The sequence below is a fragment of the Cavia porcellus genome, unplaced genomic scaffold (assembly GCF_034190915.1).
Source record: "Cavia porcellus strain 051 isolate PalLab524CR breed Dunkin Hartley unplaced genomic scaffold, mCavPor4.1 scaffold_4, whole genome shotgun sequence".
Taxonomy (NCBI): domain Eukaryota; kingdom Metazoa; phylum Chordata; class Mammalia; order Rodentia; family Caviidae; genus Cavia; species Cavia porcellus.
In genome coordinates this window covers 45,028,526-45,036,438 of record NW_026947487.1, presented here as the reverse complement: position 1 = coordinate 45,036,438, position 7,913 = coordinate 45,028,526, and the positions used below count along the sequence as shown (strand labels likewise).

At 46.6% G+C, this 7,913-nt stretch overlaps 1 protein-coding gene across 3 annotated transcripts in view; it reads right to left on the bottom strand.

Moving 5' to 3' along the window:
* Nucleotides 1-7,913, bottom strand: part of Clybl (citramalyl-CoA lyase) — a 226,223-nt gene that overhangs the window by 178,440 nt on the left and 39,870 nt on the right. The gene's annotated exons all lie outside the window — the stretch shown is intronic.

Sequence of the window (7,913 nt, the reverse complement as noted above, 5' to 3'; positions counted from 1 at the left end):
GAGAGCAGCGTCCCAAGCTGGGCCAAGGCATTCTCCGGGGTGAGCAGACACCACAACCACCACCACCACCACCACCACCACCACCACCACCACTCCGGGGCCTCCCTTCTTGCTAAGGCCCTGGGCCACTCCGGCCAAATCAAGACTCAGCCTCACCCATGAGGTTAATGCTATCGTTTCTGTCTCTCAGGGCAGTAAAGGTAAAGGGAGACAAATACCTGAGGCTTCCTTTTCAGTTTTTTGTTTCATTTGAGACAGGATCTCATCATGCAGTACAGCTGGCCTTGAACTAGGTAGCCAAGGCTGGCTTTGAATTGGGGCAATCCTCCTGCCTTAGCCTCCCGAGTGTTGGGATTACAAGTGTGTGTGCACCAACACATCTGCTACCCACATCTGAGACTTCGGATACTACCTCTTTTGCATCCCTTCTTTGAAAACGTTTCTCGTTGTTGTTACTATTTTGTTTTTGAGACAGGGTCTCAGTACCCATGCAGTTTAGGCTGGCCCAGGCTGTCAGCCCTCCTGCTCTGCTCAGCCTCCTGAGTGTTGGGATTAGAGGAAGTCACCACCACACCCAGCCTGTTTCCTCTCTGAAACTTCTTTTTCATGAAGAACCATACAGTATTTAGCAAATAAATCCATCAGTGGTTCAAAATTTTCCCACCTTCTAGAGGAAAATCAGTAAGATTTGCCCAAACAAAGCAAAACAAGCAATGGCATTGTGAAGGTCCCTCTCATTTCCACCTGTCACACAGGGCAGCTCCTCTACCTCCATGACCTGGATTGCAAAGGAACTTCTCCCTCGGCTGCACCTGGGCTATCACAGGAGAACAGATGCCAATTAGTCCCTGGGTGAGCGCAGGTTTCCTGCACATCACTGTCTTCTGCGAAGTCAGCTGGCACGAACAAAGGGCTGCTATTAATAGTGCTACCAAAACCTGAGTGGAAAACCTGAGCAGAATTATGTTTCTTAAACTCCACTGGTGAGCACTCAGAAAGGGGACAGACTGCAGCATGCGTGTGGGGACACCGCAAATAAATCACAGCGACCGTCCCCACTCGAGCCGTTCAAATCCACGCCCCCGCTGTCTGCTGGGGTGGGGGAAGCAAGGCCAGGCTTTTCATTCAATTTGAGTTTTACATTTAAGTATCCTAAATACTGCTATTAATTTGGCTCTCTACTAATCATTGCGACTTTTTTTGAGTGAGTAAATTTATGAATGAAATATTAATAGAAACATATACATGTCCAAATGTTCAAGCAGAAAACATTTCAAAGTATGTCTGATTTGAAGAATTAAAGTCCCATTACATGTAACACTGCGCTGGGGAAAAAATGATATTTTGATGCATGTAAAAAAATAAAATAAAAAACTACTAGCAGGATATAGGATAACTCCTATAATTCTCCTGTCTCTGGGAGGCTGAGGCAAGAGAACCAAACTTTAATTTTAAATCCACCCTAGACAACTTAGTGAGATTCTGTTAAAAAATAAAAAAGGACTAGGCATGTGCCTCAGTGCAAAGGCCCTGGGTTCAGTCCCAAATAGCACAAAACAAAACAAAAAACTAACTTTAAAAAATTAGTAGTGGGGCTGGGGATTTAGCTCAGCGGCATAAGAACCTGCCTTGCAAGCAGGCAGTCGTGAGTTCGATCCCTGGTACCGATAAAAATGAAAAAGACCAAAAAAAAAAAAAAAAAAAAAAATTAGTAGTGAGGGGCTGGGGATTTAGCTCAGCGGCATAAGCACCTGTCTTGCAAGCAGACAGTTGTGAGTTTGATCCCCAGTACCGATAATAAAAAAAATCAGTAGTGAAGCTAGATAACTTTCTAGTATCAGTGCAAAAAAGCAATAAGAAAACTCTATCTTTTCATTGAATTAATTTGACCAGGATACAAAGTAAGCTTATAAAAGACCTTAAACATTGATGACAGTACAACCTCTTATCGCAGTAAATAACCTTACAACAATTTTTTAAGCTTTAGGCACCTTTGCCCATGTGACTGGCTCTGGAAGATACAGAGGTAAGAAACAGCAACACAGGGGTCCCCCATGCAGACCACCAGCACCATACCCTGACTGCAAGCGAAGTCACAGAGCAGGGCTGACAGGAATGCCGTTTCTGAATTCAAAGAACAATGGGCTGTTCGTTTTGGCGTTACATAAACATTTTACCTACACGCTTTTTTTAGAAAATGGGTAAAATTCAGGAAAGCTGAGCCCAGAAAGGCTGACACATATTTGGAGCCTTTCTGAACAATCAGTGGTGATGAGATTTTTGTCCTCGAACTTGAAAAGTTAAAGGCACCGTCCTGCCAATTGTGAGATGCCCTCTCCAACACAGACCACCCACAACTGCGGATTTTCCATCTGGTGAATGAAACAGACAGCTCCCTAATTATTTTTAAAAAGGATTTTTTTTTCCCCTTAACATACTTTCTTTATTTGTCTGTGACCTGGAACTTAATGGAAAACCTGGTGCATGCCAACTTCATTTCTTGTAATGAAACATCCTATTTTATTGTTTAAACTGGTGAGGTTTTTTTTTAAGGCTCTGATAGAAATTATTACCCTGAGAGCCAACATACCAAGCCACCAAGACAATTCCACCCAAAACTGTTTTCTCTGAACACAGAATATCTTGTTTAAATATGAGCCACTGAAATTTTCTCTCGCAACCAACAAGATAGAAATAGGAAAATTATTTTCAATCCTTCTCAACTGGGCACCCATACTGCTAGTGTCAAAATCTATGGCTTTTCCAACAAGATGGCCACCTCTGCCAAAAGCATGTTCAGAAATGCCAACTGTAATTAAAATCTGGCACCTGTCGTGGGCACCAAATTTGCGTTTAATATCTCCATGTTGAAATGTGTCTCAGCTCGGAGAGGATGCACGATGCTTCTTGCCCTCTGCCCTTCGGAAAAACACTCGAGTGGAAAAATTGACAGCTGTTATCCCGAAAAAAAATTTTTTTTTCGTTTTTAACTATCCTAAATCTTCCCTGCGTTTCTTTCTCTGAATCTGTTTTGTTTAATTAGTCCCAAGAGAATCAGCATACATTGCCTGCACAGAGTTTGATTTTTAGGAACCTTAGGAAAAATAGGCACTGAAATAAGTTCTTTCAACCACAGAGTTTTGCTGGGGGGCAGGCAGTGTGACACAATGGGTTTCCCCAAGGTTTCGATGTTACACAAGTGGGGGAGCTTCTAGGGCTTTCCTAGAAAGCTCTTTGGAGTCATAAATCTGCATGTGTGTGTAGCCTCCTGCACTCGAGGGACCTGCTCTACCTCTGAGCTACAGCCCCAGCCCAGAGCCAGTGGATCTTGATTTAATAGACACTGTCTTGATCCCCTCACTGCTCTCTACCCCCAAATTTGTGCCCCACCTGCTATTTTGTTGAACCAGGACTTTCAAAATCTTACTGTGGATTTTGCATTTGCTTTTTGATGTTAAGAACCTAGGGCTAGGGACTGGAGATTTAGCTTAGGGGCATAGGCGCCTGCTTGGCAAGTGCGAGGTCATGAGTTCGATCCCTAGTACCACAAAAAAAAAAAAAAAAAAAAAAAAAAAAAAAGAACCTAGGGCTGGGGATATAGCTCAGGGGTACAGTGCCAACCTGGCAAGCGTGAGGTCATGAGTTTGATGCCCAATACCAAAAAAAAAAAAAAAAAAAAAAAAAAAAAAAGGAAGCCTTTTTGAGTCTGTCAAACTTGGGACACCTGGTCTCCTTTGGTGAGGTAAAGTGGCACTGGGGCCCTGTGTGCAGTCTGGAAGGTTAAATCTATTGTACACACACATACTCAAAGGACACAAAGGCCAGCTTACTAGATGCCCCATGGCAGCCTACAAGAGAGGAGGAGGCTTTGGCTGTGCCACTTACCATAGTCCCCAGCACCTACAAGAGTACCCAGCACACAGGCTCTCAACCCACATCCCTGGAGCAGCAGCTGCCGGAGCTGGAATGGGCTCACCCTGCAGAGCTCCTCGAATCACCAGCTCTGACTCACATTGCCTCCACTGCCAGGAGGCTCAGAAACTGTCATCAGCATGGAAAGATGCCCTTCGCCCCACGCCCGGCAAGGCCCAGACCTGAGCTCCCCCGGGCTGATACACCCACTCTGTGCCACCCCAAGTTTCTGTGACATGTCACTCACTCTTCGTTGGAAATGAAAAGGGGAGAAAGGAGCATGGCAGACCACTAAGGGATGGACAGACGGACTTACTAACACTGCATAAAAGCAGCGCCAAATGTAGACCAAGGGCCTGATCAAAATATTTCACTGAGTTGATTCTTTGAAATGGAAAATTAATTTTTCCCAATGGAAGAAATCTTACAAATGACAGGCCTTTGAGGTACCTCATAAAAGCCCAATGATCCGTCATGTCCCCAACGGCCAATGCTTGTGCTACTATGTTCATGGGAAAGAGAATCCTACATCTGACCTGGGAACTTCCCAGCCATAGAAAAGAGGCACCTGGACCTTGCCAGGCATTCACCATGTCCCACACCACCTTAAAGAATGGTCCCCCTGGATCAGAAATTCCCCGAAGGAGCATTTTCCAAAACACCTGTACTGCACCCTACAGAAACCTACCTCTTATATTGAGAGCTCCCCCCGCCAATACACACACACATCCCACATATCAACAGTTTCATAAAGCAAAATGTGTGACCAACTCCAGACATCACAGTTGCTATTCCATTGTAGTTTATCCTTTTAATAAAAGGATAAATAAATAAATTCATCTTACAGCTCACCCACAGGATGAGGACCACAGTGGGATTTTTTGTTTGTTTTGTTTTCCTGTGGTACTAGGGATTGAACTCAGGGTTTTGCACTAAGCTAAATCTCCAGTCTCTATTATTATTATTATTATCATTATTATATCTTTGGAGTAAACTATCCTTTTATTAGCATTAAGTAACATCAACACAGTTGCCTCAAGACCTGAGAATAAGTTAAGGCCCAGAGCAGGTGAGGGACGGTGTCCCCAGCCCTGCGCCCCTCAAACGTCCTGAGCAAACTCCCGAGGGGCTGGGGCGTTGTGACACTCCTGCTCTCGTGGGATGGAGTTAGCCAGAGCACCCTGGGGAAGCCAAGCAGTGTCCCAGGGACTTGAATCGCTGGTGTCCAGCCCAGGCCGAGGCTCCCTTCCGGAAGTAGGGCAGGTGGAAGACTTGGAAGCCGCGGTGACCCTGGACAGCGCAGCTGACACAGGTCGCGTGCTGGGCTCAGGGGCCCAGCAACTACAGAGGAGTCCTGTGCCAATCAGGGTCAGCACCAGCCCCTGCTGCAGGCGCAGGAAGCAGGCCAGTGCTCCCCGGTGGTTCTGCATTAGAAGGTATTGGGTTTGCACTGGCTGGTGCCGCTGACAGTACGAAAGACCACTGGGAACTGCGGGTGGACCTGGTTCCGGAGAACGCTGCGCTGCATCTTCACTATTCTGCAGGTTCTGAGAGCGTGGCCGGGACCGCTGGCCTTCGTCAGCCAGGCCGGGCGCTCAAAGTGCAGCGGCTGGAAGGGGCGACCCTGCTGGACTTGGGCCCAGGACCCGAGTCCTCTAGGACAGCATAAAATCCACTTCAATCCTGAACTGGGCCAGCCACCGCTCATGGTCCTGCCCGCTCAGGTGCCCTGGGCCAACGCCATCTGTGATCGCCACCCGGGCTTTGTCTTTATTTTGAGACGGGAGACAGGAATCTTGCCAAGTAGCCCAAGCTGGGCTTAAATTTGTGATTCTCCTGCCTCAGCCTCTTGGAATTTCCGACGTGCACCACCATGTCTGGCTGTAAAAACACACTTGACTAGAATAAAAACAAAGAGTACAGGTGGGGAGTGGTGGCTTATGGGCCTGAGTACCTGCAATTTCACAGACTGAAAGTCAAAATTATAATTATAAATGAATATAAAGTGAAAGCAATTTCCTGCAAGTCTCAGAAACCATGTATTCCTTGGTTCAGGCTTTCTACTAGCCTAAGCAATTCCTTTTTCTTTCTTTCCTAGCTTGTTGAAGATGTAGGTGTTGGCAGAAAAGCCAGGATACGGATAATTATAGATCCTTGATAACAAAGAGAATGCAAATCACACTGAGGAGAACCCTGGAGGTCTGTAAATTTAAAGCAACAACAGCAGCAGAGGGTCTGGCTGTTCCGCATACAGGGCTCTGGTTCCAAGGCCAAGGATGCACACAGCCCACTGACCTTTGGGCACACAACTGCCGCCTTCCTCTCCAGAGCCAGTCTGCAGACTCCTGGGCACTGTCCTCAGCAGGCGCAGTGAGCACTAGAGGCTAATGTGTTAGAAATGAGCCAATTCTCAGCCGGACTCCAGGTATGTGCCCAAGACCTCTGCCCTTGCTCCTGGGCCTGGCCCTGGCTGTCCCCAGGGACCAGGGTCAGCCTCACGAGATGGACACACCAGCTAAAGCCCCATACTGAAGGGTCAGCATGTACAGAGCTGAGGTCCACTCTACCCAGCAAGCCTGGGCTTCCCACCAAACCCACCCAGAAGCCCAGTGTGGTGGCACACGCCTATCATCCCAGCACTCTGGGAGGCTAAGGCAGGAGGACTGAACATTTGAGACCTGTCTGGGCAATTTAGCACCTTAGATCCTATCTCAAAATAAAAATGTCTTAAAAGCTGAAGATATAGCTCAACACCTGAAGAGACGAAGAAAGCTCGTTCCATCTGCTGCTTCCCCTCCCCTTCTCCCTTCAAATCCAACTAGGTTAAGTTTTAACTTCCTAAAGGCCATAAAACAAAGGCCTGAGGTACTAGCTCCTGACATCCTGGGTCTTCTCTATCTGGTAGCCCCGTCACAAATTGTGTTAATTGCATCAGATTGTATTAGATTGTACATTCTTCACAGAAATAGCTTCGTTTATATCATAGTAATACCTGTAACTGTAAATGTGTGTCTTCCTTTTCCCCTGGGTAAAAGATTGATATGTTAATCAATGCTCTCTTCTGTAAAGAATTGTAAAATCTTACCCAATTGATATGTTAACCATTGTTGCCCTCTACAAATAGAAAGGTTGTGGTGCTAAAGTAAGGTAATTATGTCAGGAAACTCAGAGATAAAGTCTGCTGACTATGCTAATCAAGTTTGGGAAGTATGTCAGAACCAAGCCACACAGGAGCTAGGTGACCTAAAAATAAGCTGTGCAAAACAAGACAGTTAATCAACTCTGACCCACTGGTCACCCCTCATGATCTGACCAATCACAAATGGACAAATCACCAACTGTTCTGCTCTAACTGCTATGATTGGCTTCTGTAACAATGCTTGCTTGCTTTGCGGTTTTCATCCTTAAAAACACCAGCCTTGCCCCAACTCAGGGTTCTCCGTTTCCACCTGTTTGGAGGACCCCGTGAACACGGAATAATAAAAACCCCATTGTTTTTACATGAGAGCGAGGCCCTTGGAGTCTTCCTCGCGACACTGGTCTAACATTTTGGAGGCCCCAGCGAGATCAAACTGAGAAGAGACCTCCTCGCAGAGGGAGACCCCAACGGCACCTCTCTGGGGTAAGTAGTACGGCCAGTTTTTGTTTACTTTCATTTTGGATCGATCCGCCATTTCCTTTCGCCCCAGGCCAAACTCCGGCTCTACTTCACGGGCAAATTCTGTTCTTGGGTGATCGGGGGACGCCCCACACGGTTTTCCGTGACTCACCGTCTGCGATAGGATTTTCCTATTGATCTGGGGAATTTCATTCCCAATCTGTGGTCCTTCTGGGCCAATCTGGGGAATTTCATTCCCAATCTGAGGTCCTTCTGGGCCAATCTGGGGAATTTCATTCCCAATCTGTGGTCCTTCTGGGCCAATCTGGGGAATTTCATTCCCAATCTGTGGTCCGTCTGGGCCAATCTGGGGAATTTCATTCCCAATCTGTGGTCCGTCTGG